Genomic DNA, 13,888 nt, shown 5'->3' with positions numbered 1-13,888 from the left:
TGAATTTTACATATTAAAAGGATGGATTTTATGATGTGTTACATATCTAAAAAACTTTTTAAAAGAATTCTGTAAGTTTTCCCATTTTGTTCAAAATACAGTAATTGCTAAGAAGATTATTTTCAAACTGCTAATCACTACAAACATAGGTAAAATTTGTGACAAGGACTTTTGAAGCATTGGTCAACATGTGGTGAAGAACTGTCATTTTTGAGAGGATGGGAAGACTCATCTCTCAGGCATAAGAAGATGGAACCCTAATGGACCATAGTAACTTTGTGTACCTGAGGAGGCAGTTAACTGATTACAGACATGTAAAAGGTGGTGAAATTTGAGAGATCTTAATACTGAGGGAGCTATTCAGATGGGTGGGCATGATTGTACATGGGTCTTCTATGTCTTCCTTGGCCATGGTCTAGACTCCGTATGCAGAGGGTAAGACTTTATGAGGGCCAACAGAGAAGAGCTCCTGTGAGGCAGAGCAGTGAAGTCAGTTTCAGAGTTTGCTCTGTGCTAGGAGGGTGGAAAGGAGGGAAGATGAGGAGGAAAAATGAGATGAAGAACAGAAGATACAATTGAATATATTGCACAGCAGCAATGACCATAACCATGGCAAGCTCTGATTTTTCAAATCATCAAACAAAACCAAAAATGTATTAAATAATCATTAAGAGTTACTGACCACATCGTTGTACAGCAGAAACTAACACAATTACAAGCAATTGTGGTCCATTTTTAAAATAAGTTATTGACAGAATCAATCCATAGAAAATTAAGATTAAAATGGTGGCTGTTAAATACCTATTAAGTTCCTTATCAAAAGACTCATTAGCTGTGAAGAGCATCGCTGTAGAATGAGATTAACAAGGAAGGTAAAATCTAAGCATTTAATGGAATTTCTTTAGTTTCACCGATTTTTTGTGGGATGATATGTTGAGCGAGGAAGAGTTATAGGGAGAAGGAAGAGAAATTCTAAGATAACTTATACCTAATAAATTATTCTTTAGAACAGATTTCTTCTAGAAATGTGTTTTTCAACAAGATTAATTTCATTACTCCATTCACGTAGATGGAATCCTTGGTTTAGAGTCAGGCTAGGGTAAGTCATACTCAAAACACTGCTCAATTTTAAAATAAGGGTTTATGTGCATGAAGGTGTGAATCACTCTTTACCAGTTAATATCTCACTCTCCTGTCCTTTCTATTTGAGTCAAGAATACATCTGTCAGTTGCAAACATTTATTCACCTATTGGATGAACAAAAAAGCCAGTTGAAAATGAGCTTAGGAAAAACACAAGCCTGGTCTTATCACATTAACAAGTGAATTTTAAAATTGTTTTAACCTTGTAGTACGTGGTTAGTCATCACTATGTGCACCATTAACTCAAACTAGATACTTGTTCTTTTGCCAAATAATGTCACTTTAAATGTGTGCAAATATCAATATCACAGTGAAATTTAGGACCTAAATTCTGACAAGGTGTGACCACATGCGTGGTAATGAAATTTCATCTGTTCCCTTAAAATTTCTCCTCTAAAGATGCTTTATTTTAGGAGAAATGGAACCCATTTAAGTTTAAAATATCCATTCAAGACAGCTATGAAAAAATAAACTCTAGTAAAAAAAATCCTAGCTCTAAGTATATATGGATTTGTTATTCACTGTAATTCACTGGCAATGTTTTCTAAGGGACTAAAACTTTTAATACATTATGTATGAGAAACCAAAGTTTCACTGTGTTGTATATTAGGTTAAATCCTTTAAATAAATACTAGACAGTGAAATTCATCACAATATGCCTCCATTTAACATTTTCTTTTCGCTAATGTTCATTTTTTAAAGAACTGGCTTAGGGCCCAAAGAGGATCATGTAACACTGAAAAAACTCCAGACCCCTGGAAAACATTATATAGAAACATTCCAGTGTATTTAATTAAAAAAAAATTATATTTGTCAAATTGTTAGCCATCTATTAGACTATGCACTCTGTGAATATACCACCATTTTAAAGTGTTGAGAATATATCTTATTGGCCTTCCCATTAGCTAAGAGTTCCTGGTAAAATATTTTCCTACCACATAAGCCACTACTCATCAACCATGTCAAACAACATATTGAGTATGGATATTGAAATTCTAAGTTGACTATATTCAATAAATAACCCAAAGATATACAATGTTAACCATATACTATTTAAGCATATTTAAATCAAGCTATATAATATACAAGAATTTAAGGCAAAGCATTTATATTGATCTCACATATGTAAATCTATTACCTACTATGTTTTACAAATGTATAATTTTTAACCCAGCCTTATTCAGAATGGATTTTAATTGCATTTATGTATTTAAAGACTAGGACTAGAAATCAACCTTAAATTTATCAAATAAATTAACTTGTGCTTTATTCTCTTTGATTGATAAAATATACATAATGTAACTTTATCCATTTGATAATTTGAAGCACAGTTCAATGACATTAAGTACATTCACACTGTTGTATAACCATCACCACTATCTTCAAAATAATTTTTATCTTCCTAAACCAAAATTATGTACCTATTAAACAATGGCTCCTCACTATTCACTCCTGCCTGTACCAGAAAGTACATTCTACTTTCTGTCTCAATGAATTTGACTAACCCTGATACCTCGTATAAATGCAGTCATACAAAATTTGTCGTTTTGTGGCTGGTTTATTTCACTGATCATGCTATCTTCAGGGTTCATCACTACTATAGCATGTGTTAGAAATTTCTTCCTTTTTAAGGTGGAATGATTTCCCACTGTATGCATATATTAACAGCATATTTGCATATTCATTCATCCATCAATGAACACTTGGGTTGCCTTTACCTTTTGGCTATTATAAAAATGTTGCTATGAATATGGGTTTAAAAAGATCCATTTTGAGCTTCTGCTTTCAATTCTTTTGGGTATATACTTGGAAATGAGATTTCTGGGTTCTTTGCAATATATATATTTATATTTTAGTTGCTCTGTCATGTCCAGCTCTATAAATATACATATTTTAAAAGTTTTTTGATGTGGACCATTTTAAAAGTCTTTATTGAATTTGTTACAATATTGCTTCTGTTTTATGTTTTGTTTTTTTGGCCCCGAGGCATGTGGGATGTTAGCTCCCTGACCAAGGATCAAACCCACATCCACTGCATTGGAAGATGAAGTCTCAACCACTGGACCTCCAGGAACGTCCCCACAATGTATTTTTAATACATTCTTAAATCTACCCATGGGCTTATTTTATGTTTTAAAGATGGTTGTTGCCATTTTGAGGGATGCAGTGGCTTCACATCCTCCACTTAGAGTCTTCAGGGTCAACATATTTCCTATCCATGTCTCCTTGCCCTGGAGGAGTTGAGAAATTTCTTAAGATAGTCAACTATTCTTGACCTATTTATACATTCTGAATATGCATGTGGCTTAAGGAGACTTAAATCTCAGGTTTTGAAGAGTCAAAGCTGGGAGAAATTGGAAAAAATTCTAAAATACATTGCTCACTCCCCAGCTTTGGTGTAGAGCTTCATCCTGATTCAGTGTAAGTCCCTTCTACTGCAGATCCCAGAAGACAAAATTTCAGTCTTCCTCATCAGTCTCTTCCTAAATGACATCTAACTTTGTTACTCTTCCTATTCTGCTCCTTCCCTAGTCCCTGTATTCCCTCCATTCCATCTTGAACTTCACATCCCTTCCAAAATGTACACATTGATCTTTGGAAATTGAACATCATATCATCTCTTTTTGGAAATCCTTCCTGATGTGCCAGGATGATTCCAGTTTCCTTCTCTGAAACATTAAAGGAAATATTTTCTTCTTGCATTGGCTCATTATGAGAACTCAGTGTAAAAATATATGCTTACACACAATTGAAGACACATGGTGAGTTCTTAATAAACATTGGTTGCTGTTACCAATGAAAACAAATTAATAGGAGATGAAAAACAGTTGCTTTATATCTTTATGTTAAAGTTTTACGCACATAAAAATTATTATTTTACCATTTAGCCAAACCTTATTTTTGTTTTCTAATAAAATTTACTTTCTTACTTTTTAACTCACTCTAAACTTCCTTGCCTAAATCTTCATAGAATTATCACCTACTTCAGCTGTACAGCCCTAAGGTTGGATATGATTTCCAGGTTTGAAAATGAAAAATGGCAATTGGAGATGGGAAGAGGAGAGATGCTAATTTATATTAATTAACTCTTTTCCATCTTTATGATGTTTATTCTCTAAGAATCTATTAATATTGTCCTTCTTAGCTTTTCTTGAGGGTTTATAGACCCCCTTTGAAAATATGACGAAAATTATGGGTTGTTTCTCACCTCCCAAAGAATGTGCATTCACAGTTTTATATTAAAGTTTGGGAAATGTATGGATTCCCTTGAATGCCCCAGAAGAGTCCAGAGATCCAAGATTAACACTAGGTGATGTATCAATATAATGTAAACATAGAAAATCTCAAATTGTTGATATTCTCTCCTGAAACACACTTCAGGTTTTTGCCCCTATATTTTATTCTCTTCTCCTATTTCTTGTAGTCACTTCTTAACTGTTTTCCTGGTTAGACCAAGGCTGATTTAACCAAATGCTCTAGACACTATAAGGCAACAGAGAGAACAGGCAGGGAATTATGGCAGTGCACAGGACAAGGCATTACCTTTCCTCACACTTGTACAAGCAGTATTAGGAAACTCCTCTTTAGGCCCAATGATAGCATTAAGAAAATGCTAACTTCCCCAGTGTATCTGAAAATTCCTAAAACAGAGGAAAAATAAAGTTTCTGAATTTATGTAATATCTTAAAAAATTAACTTAATCAGGTTTCTTTCTCAAAAGAAAAAGTTTAAACTGCAGAAAACCTTGAACTAAACTGGTAGATTTAAAAACTTTTATGAGATATTAAAGAAGACTGGGTAACAAACTAATTAAAATAGACTAAATTTGGTTTATCCAAGGACTTTACACCAGTGAATGAGATTCCTTTCTAGCCTGTAATATTCATATACATATGTTTATAGATATCTGTTTCATTTGAAAGCAAAAACTAATAGCATCGAGAAGAGAGAAAACATACTTTCCCCCATGATGAACAGGCAATTTAATTTGAAAACAAACACATTGGCTACCAAACAGTCCTAACAATTTTATCCTAAGGTGCTTTAATTTTAACCTTGGTCTGTATTGAGTGACTTTAACTTCAATTTGATACTAGATCATTCAAGTATGACATAAATCAAATCCCTTATGACTATACAGTGGAAGTGAGAAATAGATTTAAGGGACTAGATCTGATAGACAGAGTGCCTGATGAACTATGGATGGAGGTTCGTGACATTGTACAGGAGACAGGAATCAAGACCATCGCCAAGAAAAAGAAATGCAAGGAGGCCTTACAAATAGCTGTGAAAAGAAGTGAAGTGAAAAGCAAAGGAGAAAAGAAAAGAATGCAGAATTTGAATGCAGAATTCCAAAGAATAGCAAGGAGAGATAAGAAAGCCTTTCTCAGTGATCAGTGCAAAGAAATAGAGGAAAACAATAGAATGTGAAAGACTAGAAATCTCTTCAAGAAAATTAGAGATAACAAGGGAACATTTCATGCAAAGATGGGCTCGATAAAGGACAGAAATGGTAGGGACCTAACAGAAGCAGAAGATATTAAGAAGAGATGGCAAGAATACACAGAACTGTACAAAAAAGATCTTCACAACTCATATCATCATGATGCTGTGATCACTCACCTAGAGCCAAACATCCTGGAATGTGAAGTCAAGTTGGCCTTAGGAAGCATCACTATGAACAAAGTTAGTGGAGGTGATGGAATTCCAGTTGACCTATTTCAAATCCTGAAAGATGATGCTGTGAAAGTGCTGCACTCAATATGTCAGCAAATTTGGAAAACTCAGCAGTGGCCACAGGACTGGAAAAGGTCAGTTTTCATTCCAATCCCAAAGAAAGGCAATGCCAAAGAATGCTCAAACTACTGCACAATTGCACTCATCTCACACGCTAGTAAAGTAATGCTCAAAATTCTCCAAGCCAGGCTTCAGCAATATGTGAACCGTGAACTTCCAGATGTTCAAGCTGGTTTTAGAAAGGGCAGAGGAACCAGAGATCAAATTGCCAACATCTGCTGGATCATTGAAAAAGCAAGAGACTTCCAGAAAAACATCTATTTCTGCTTTATTGACTATGCCAAAGCCTTATGACTATGTGGATCACAATAAACTGTGGAAAATTCTGCAAGAGATGGGAATACCAGACCACCTGACCTGCCTCTTGAGAAATTTGTATGCAGGTCAGGAAGCAACAGTTAGAACTGGACATGGAACAACAGACTGGTTCCAAATAGGAAAAGGAGTACATCAATGCTGTATATTGTCACCCTGCTTATTTAACTTACATGCAGAGTACATCATGAGAAACGCTGGGCTGGAAGAAACACAAACTGGAATCAAGATTGCCAGGAGAAATATCAATAACCTCAGATATGCAGATGACACCACCCTTATGGCAGAAAGTGAAAAGGAATGAAAGAGCCTCTTGATGAAAGTGAAAAAGGAGAGTGAAAAAGTTGGCTTAAAGCTCAACATTCAGAAAACTAAGATCATGGCATCCAGTCCCATCACTTCATGGCAAATAGATGGGGAAACAGTGTCAGACTTTATTTTGGGGGGGCTCCAAAATCACTGCAGATGGTGACTGCAGCCATGAAATTAAAAGACGCTTACTCCTTGGAAGGAAAGTTATGAGCAACCTAGACAACATATTAAAAAACAGAGACATTACTTTGCCAACAAAGGTTCATCTAGTCAAGGCTATGGTTTTTCCAGTGGTCATGTATGGATGTGAGAGTTGGACTATAAAGAAAGCTGAGCACTGAAGTATTTATGCTTTTGAACTGTGGTGTTGGAGAAGACTCTTGAGAGTCCCTTGGACTGCAAGGAGATCCAACCAGTCCATCCTAAAGGAGATCAGTCCTGGGTGTTCATTGGAAGGACTGATGCTGAAGCTAAAACTCCAATACTTTGGCCACCTCATGCAAAGAGCTGACTCACTTGAAAAGACTCTGATGCTGGGAAAGATTGAGGGCAGGAGGAGAAGGGGACAACAGAGGATGAGATGGTTGGATGGCATCACCGACTCGATGGACATGGGTTTGAGTGGACTTCGGGAGTTGGTGATGGACAGGGAGGGCTGCCATGTGGTGGTTCATGGGGTCGAAAAGAGTTGGACATGCCTGAGCAACTGAACTGAACTGAACTGACTGTATTATATTATATTTGATTGGCTATGGCTTATTCTTTGATGCTCAGGAAGTCCTTCAAAGAAGTGCTTGTAAATGGTCAGAGCATCCTTATTGTTCTACTTGTGTAGATTCAGTAGTTGTAAATTCTGCTGTGCTGTGTATCAGCAGCAGCCAGTCAAATGCACCAATAGCCCTCAGTGAAAGTGAAAGTGAAGTCACTCAGTCGTGTCCAACTCTTTGCCACCCCATGGATGGTAGCCCCACAGACTCCTTGGTCCATCGGATTTTACAGGCATGAATACTGGAGTGGGTTGCTATTTCCTTCTCCAGGGTATCTTCCCAACCCAGGGATCGAACCTGGGTCTCCCTCATTGTAAGGAATAGACATTTAGAGCTGTTAAGGGGCTCAAGGTATCACTGGGTAGGATCTTGACAATATGAATGAGAATGTAAGGAGACTGATTCCAGTCAAGTTGTGGAATAATTGATGAACATAGGGGAAGGAAAAAAGAGAGTAATAGAACTGCAAATGCTGAGAGATCATCTAATTTCACCTGCTTATTCTAAAAATGAAAACACGAAGTAACTGATTACTCTTAGATTAGGACTTGGGACATGGTTTACAGGGAAAATTAGTCATTTGAGACTCAAGAAACCTGAATTCCAGACTTAAATTTACCATTAATATTGGGCAAGATAGTTTTTCTTTGTCTCAGTTGCCACAAATGTTAAATGTGGGGATTGGGTTAGATTTCCATGATGCTAATCTTTATTGAGGCTGTTTTAATTCCCAAGCTAATCCTATTTCTTCTGAACATTGAATTCTAAATATCAGCATAGTAAATGGTGGTCTTTACCACAAGTAAGTCTCAGGAAGTCCTGGTTATAATTATTACTCAATTCATGCTAACTATTATGGGACAGATAATATGATGTGCCCTTTAAAATGTATTAGACAAGTCATACTTTTTAAAATTATTAAGCAAATTCATTTAAAAAAATTTTTAACAATGGACACAACTATTTATTTTTAAAAATATATTGAACACTTACTATCACTCACATTTCTTGGTCCTAGAGATACAGCAGTAAGCAGTATAAAAGTGGACCCTCTCTTCAAGGATAGACAATTGAGAATATTTAAATAAAAAAAAGATAATCTCAGAGGGTGATAATTTCTTGCAAAGAAATAAAATTAATTTTTACAAAGAATTTGGTTGATGTTACTGTGGGGTGAGATGATGTTGCTGTATATTGAAACGTCGTTTATAAAAGGAGAAATTTTTTCTAAAGCACACATCATGAGAATAAATCAGTTATGATAAGAAGCACAGAGATAGGAAGGTACAAAAGTCATACAGAAGGAATGAAACTGACTAGATACATTTGCTTTCTGTGGGGTGTGAGTGTAGGGTGAGTGGCATGCATTTGTGTTTTAAGTGTGTGTGTGTGTGTGTTTGGCCATGAATATCCCTTAAGGGTAAAGTAAAACTTTTCTATACTCCTCACTGCCCCTTGTGTATATTGGTGAAGGACAGAAAAAGGGTAATAACTGAAGTAGATGTTCAGAAGACTTAGTGAATCTTTACATATGCCCTGGAAACTCAGAGCTGAGTTGGGGGTTCGTTGGAGAAAAGAGGTATTATCCTATAAAGGAGAAGAGGGTTTTTAGTCCATATGATGTATGACTTGGGGTCAACATACATTTAAGTAGAGAAATCACCAATATGCATACCAACATGTTTACATACCAATATGTTTACGTATGATTGTTACATAAACTGTCTTAGTCTCAACAAGCTCTCAGTAAATCAGCTACACTGAAAGATAACATTTTATGAGCAGATTTGTGTGTGTGTGTGTTTGAAGGAATGAAGGAAGAGGGCTCAGTTCCATGTTTAATGCAGAGCAGAAAGGGTGGAACTAATAATATAAGAGAGAGAGACTCAAAATCTGTGAATTCTGGAACTTGAGGCCAGGAAAGACCATGAAAATATATGGCCCCAGCAATGCACAGAAATATTTGGAAGACAATTGGGGTGGGTGGCTGCCATATAGGTTATAATTATTTACTTATGCATTCATGTTCACTATCTCATCACTATGAAAAAAAATTGAAAAAGGGAGAAAAAGAGAGAGAGAGATTGACTATATTCTTAGAAACTATAAGCATTCATGATGCCAAAACACCCAATTAACGACAAAAAAAGGTCAAGCTAGTGTTTAGAATAAGGCTGTCAAAATAATTGGCTGATTGGATAAGTTTTTCACTTCCCAATCACTAGCTATGGTAAAACAGAGACACAGTTGAAAAATAAACATTTAAGAGTAGAACTATATTTACTTTATTCCAAATTGTGAGAAATGCAAACGCATGGTTTTAGTTTTATCAGCAAGAATCCATATGAATGACTTCTCCCATTTGCTCTGGGATTCTGGAGTTTTAAGTGGGCCAAAGTTTTGAAGTGTTGAAAGATATTATAAAGCACTTACAAGTATTCAGCTGGTCAGGCTGCTCAATTAACTGAACACTTATAAACCTCAAAATTTTGACAGAGCATGATTCATGTAGGAATGACCGTTAGACAACAGATGGCTTTATTGTAGGTATGCTTGAGAGAAAGCATACAAGGCAATGTGATTTGAAGGAAATACAAATGGAACACAGAGAGAAAGCAAACTGAATTTAGAAGCATGGATTATACTCTTAGGAAATTATTGAAGTATCTACCTGGTATATTTTTAATGATAGAGTGTTTTTTAAATGTTTAAATGTTAATGTTTACTTAAGAATATTTGAGACATTCATTATGAAACATATGAAAAATACAACATAACTAATATCTAGGCAACTCATACTAACTCATATAACATTTCTAAATTAGATGTTTATAAAACAATGTAACAGGGCTTGGGGAGTAAGAACTAAAATGTCAACTAAAATCCTAAATCCACAGCATTTTAGCTTCTCTTTTTTTTCCCCTACAACTATGGGCTGCTTATATTCTGAAGAGTATTTTGAAGAAGTATTACTTCAAAAGTACATTTTAGAATAACATTTTACCACTAAAATATATCAAATTGTAGCTAAGAGGGTTTTATTAGTTTTCTAAAGGAGAGACAAAAGATGACATTCATCTAAATAAAAATATTACTTTCAGGTATGTGTAGTTTTTTAACAAATTCAAGTTAATATTACATAGAAATTCATTTCAGGGAAAGAAACATCAGATTCTAAAGTATGCTTGATATAAGTCCATAGAACAAATGCAAAATTTTCTTATTTTGAGCCTATTATGTACATATTATATTGGTCCAACTCTTATTTTTTTCCTTTTGTTTCTTTCTCTCCCTCTTTCTCTCCTTGCCTTCCTACACTTCCTTCTCTCCATCCCTTTCTCTCTCTCTCTCTCTTCCTAGGAGCACAAATCCACTAACATTACCGAGAAAAAAAATTCATGGAACAAGAAGCAAGTAAACAATTTCTCCCAGAGGAAAAAGGAAAAAAACAAAAACCACGCAACTTCAAATAAAACAAAACCCCTATATCATATTATACCTACTTCTCTCCAAGGAGGAGCAGCAAACACAAGACCCCATGGATCATGTCCTGTAATCTCAGTATGAAGAATAGGTTCTGGTATCTTTACACCTTAAAATGCTTCTAGCAGAGTTGCTATTCCATGCCAGAAGGGAGGGCTACCAGTAATTTTCTTCTTCTCCCAATCCCACGGCTCTGAGAAAGTGAACCGGGGCCACCAGGCTCCCAGGATCAACTCTTAGGGTGTCCAGCACCAGTATGAGAAGGGACGGAGGGGGCGCTCCCCACAGACCTGTGTCCTTCCAGTCACTTAGACAAGCTACCCATCTGTGGTTGAGGAGGGCCAGGAGCAGTAAAGGTGGGTGGTTAGATTTTCCATCCTTACTGCTCCCATTTTCTAGAAGGACAACCAGAGTTATGAAGAGCACAAGGACCTCTGACTCCACTGAGTTAGCAACAGGTGAAAATAGAACACAGACCTCTAAATTCAGAACACATGACTTCCTCACGACTGCTGCTTACTTGTTAAAGGCATAATAAAGCAGTGTCACTGCTTATCAACTTTTCTAAAATAGATACGAGAAATTAATGAAAAACCAGTAAGAAAACAAAAAGGAATTAGTTTTTACTTTTCTCCCTCTGTCATTTCCCCCAAACACTATTAAACAAGAATTTTTATAGACTAGCATACTAATTCTTGACAAATTGCTTATACAAACTGTAAATATAAACTTTAGTATTGGTCCTCATTAAAACTCTGTAAAAGCAGATTATTATTATTAATTATCCTCATTTTAGAGATAGCAAGCAGTTCGAAGAAAATAACTGATCTAAATTCAAACTGCTGAGTTCCCTATGTTATAGAGTAGACTCTTGTTGGTTATCCACTTTAAGTATATAGCAGTGTGTACATGTTGATCCTAAACTCCCTAACTATTCTTTCTCCCCATTTCTCCCCCTAGCAACCATAAAAGTTCATTCTCTAAGCCTGTGAGTATGTTTCTGTTTTGTAGATAAGTTCACTTGTATCATTTCTTTTTACAGTCCCCATACAAGAGATGTCATATAATATTTCTCCTCAGTGTCGTGTCACAGTCTGGATGGGAGGAGAGTTTGGAGAAGGAATACATGCATACGTATGACTGAGTCTCTTTGCTGTCCACCTGAAACTATCATATGGTTAACTGGCTATACTCCTATATAAAATAAAAACCAAAAAAAGTCAAGCTGCTGAACAGACTATAATTAATATTTAAATACAGAACTTCTGACTCTAAATTACATTTAATTTCCTTTAATCATGCACCTATAACTTTAACCAACATAAGTGCTTTTCTAAAACATAATGCATTATTATTGAGCCTGTTATCAACTCAATAGGGACACAGACTAAAAATACAGTTGTTGAGTAGTTTTCAGTTGTTGAGTAATTTTCAGAGATCTTACAAAAATATATCAGTGCACTGAAGATCATAGTTTACCTATGCAACATACTATTTTTCAATATTCATAATTTGAATGATCCCCAAAATAAAAAAAGATCATACTTCGACATCTTAGACATTAATTATAAATTTCTTAATCCTTTTCTTTATACTTTTTTTTTTCTTTTTATGATTTGAAGAATGAGAAGAACTGTTAAGAAATTTAGCTGTTACAAGACAAACTGAATTAAAAGAAGAAAAGAAATCAGGCCCAAAGGAGAGAGAAAGAAATCTAACAATGGTATTAGGCTTTCTAAAAAAAATCATGTTGATTTACTAGAGAGAAATAATGAAATACTATACTATATGGGTGCAAATATCATTTGTATATGTCTTCTATAAATATTATTTATATGAAAATGAGCTAAAATTAGCATTGGCTAAAAATGTTGTCCATGAAAGAACCTTTAGATTAAAACCAAAAACAAATGCAACACATATTATTACTGATAGAGATATAATTAAAGTGCAGAACACAGTTAATTAGCAAGCACATAATATTCCACAAATTACTTACAAGGACAAGTTAAGCTCTGTGGAGGCTTCAGCTGTCTGCTTCTATGTGAGATATTTGCTGGCACTGTATAGATTTTTTTTGCCCTTCTGCTAAATGTTCCATGACTTTCTTAGTAAGACTGAATATAAGTTATTCTTATCAAATACCAAAATTTTCATAATTATGATTTTTAGGATCATGCAAATTAATTACCACTCCAAGCAGTGACACAGACTAAAATAGCCAGAGCTGTGATGATCTAAAACTACTCACAACATGTCCCAGCCAGTACTTGGCCAGGAGCACATGTCACTTAAAAAAAGCACATAACCCTTTAGACCCAACAGTCAGTTAAAGCCTTGGTAGCAATGTTAACCATAAAAATGAAAACCAAAACATGAAAACTTTCCTGTTATTTACATACAATTTTCCTCTAATTAGTGGGGCCTGATTTTAATTATTTTCCCCTTCTTTCCTTGAATAAGAACAGATGGGATCAAGTTTACAGGGCAGTTACTTTGTTACAGAAAAAGAAAAAGTCAGAGTCAGAGTGAGAGAGAGAGAGAGACAGGTAGTTTCTCTTGTCAGTTATACTCTAGGATTTTTATAGAAATGGGGCGAGTAAGTGCCTATCAGTTCAGCAGTCTTTAAAGAAGAACTGTGCTTAGTGGTTGTGCTGACGATGTAAAACAATGGGACACTTTCAGAAGGGGCTGGCAAACAAACGATAAATAGAATCTGGCGTTGCCCGCTACGGATGCCTGGGTGGCACAAGTGAGGTCCTCTGCTCTACCTCTGATTGTTGTGTTGCTTTCCAACTATAATAGGACTTTAGAAATACATTGGTTTAAGTATATTATGGTCAAAAGAACATCTTGGTTTGTAAAGCAGTTTTGTAAGAATTTTGAAATATTTGAATATAACTGATTCTGGAAAAAGATAAGTACTATCTAATCTCTGGGGTTCCCTGTTGGTTCAGATGATAAAGAATCTGCCTGCAATGCGGGAGACCAGGGTTTGATCCCTTGGTCGGAAAGATTCCCTTGGAGAAGAGAATGACTACCCACTCCAGTACAGTATTCTTGCCGGGAGAA

The 13,888-nt window shown here is 35.5% G+C and overlaps 1 protein-coding gene across 1 annotated transcript in view; it reads right to left on the bottom strand.

Annotated features, from left to right (window-relative positions):
- Positions 1 to 13,064, bottom strand: part of EYA4 (EYA transcriptional coactivator and phosphatase 4) — a 358,775-nt gene extending 345,711 nt beyond the window's left edge. The window contains exon 1 of the mRNA XM_055535668.1: positions 12,816 to 13,064. The gene's annotated coding sequence lies outside the window, so the exon portion shown is untranslated. The remainder of the gene's footprint in view (positions 1 to 12,815) is intronic.
- Between the last annotated feature and the right edge of the window lie 824 nt (positions 13,065 to 13,888).

Source organism: Bubalus kerabau, chromosome 9 (genome assembly GCF_029407905.1).
Source record: "Bubalus kerabau isolate K-KA32 ecotype Philippines breed swamp buffalo chromosome 9, PCC_UOA_SB_1v2, whole genome shotgun sequence".
Classification (NCBI taxonomy): Eukaryota; Metazoa; Chordata; class Mammalia; order Artiodactyla; family Bovidae; genus Bubalus; species Bubalus kerabau.
Note: the sequence above shows the minus strand (reverse complement) of the source record. Positions and strands in the feature narration are given on the sequence as shown.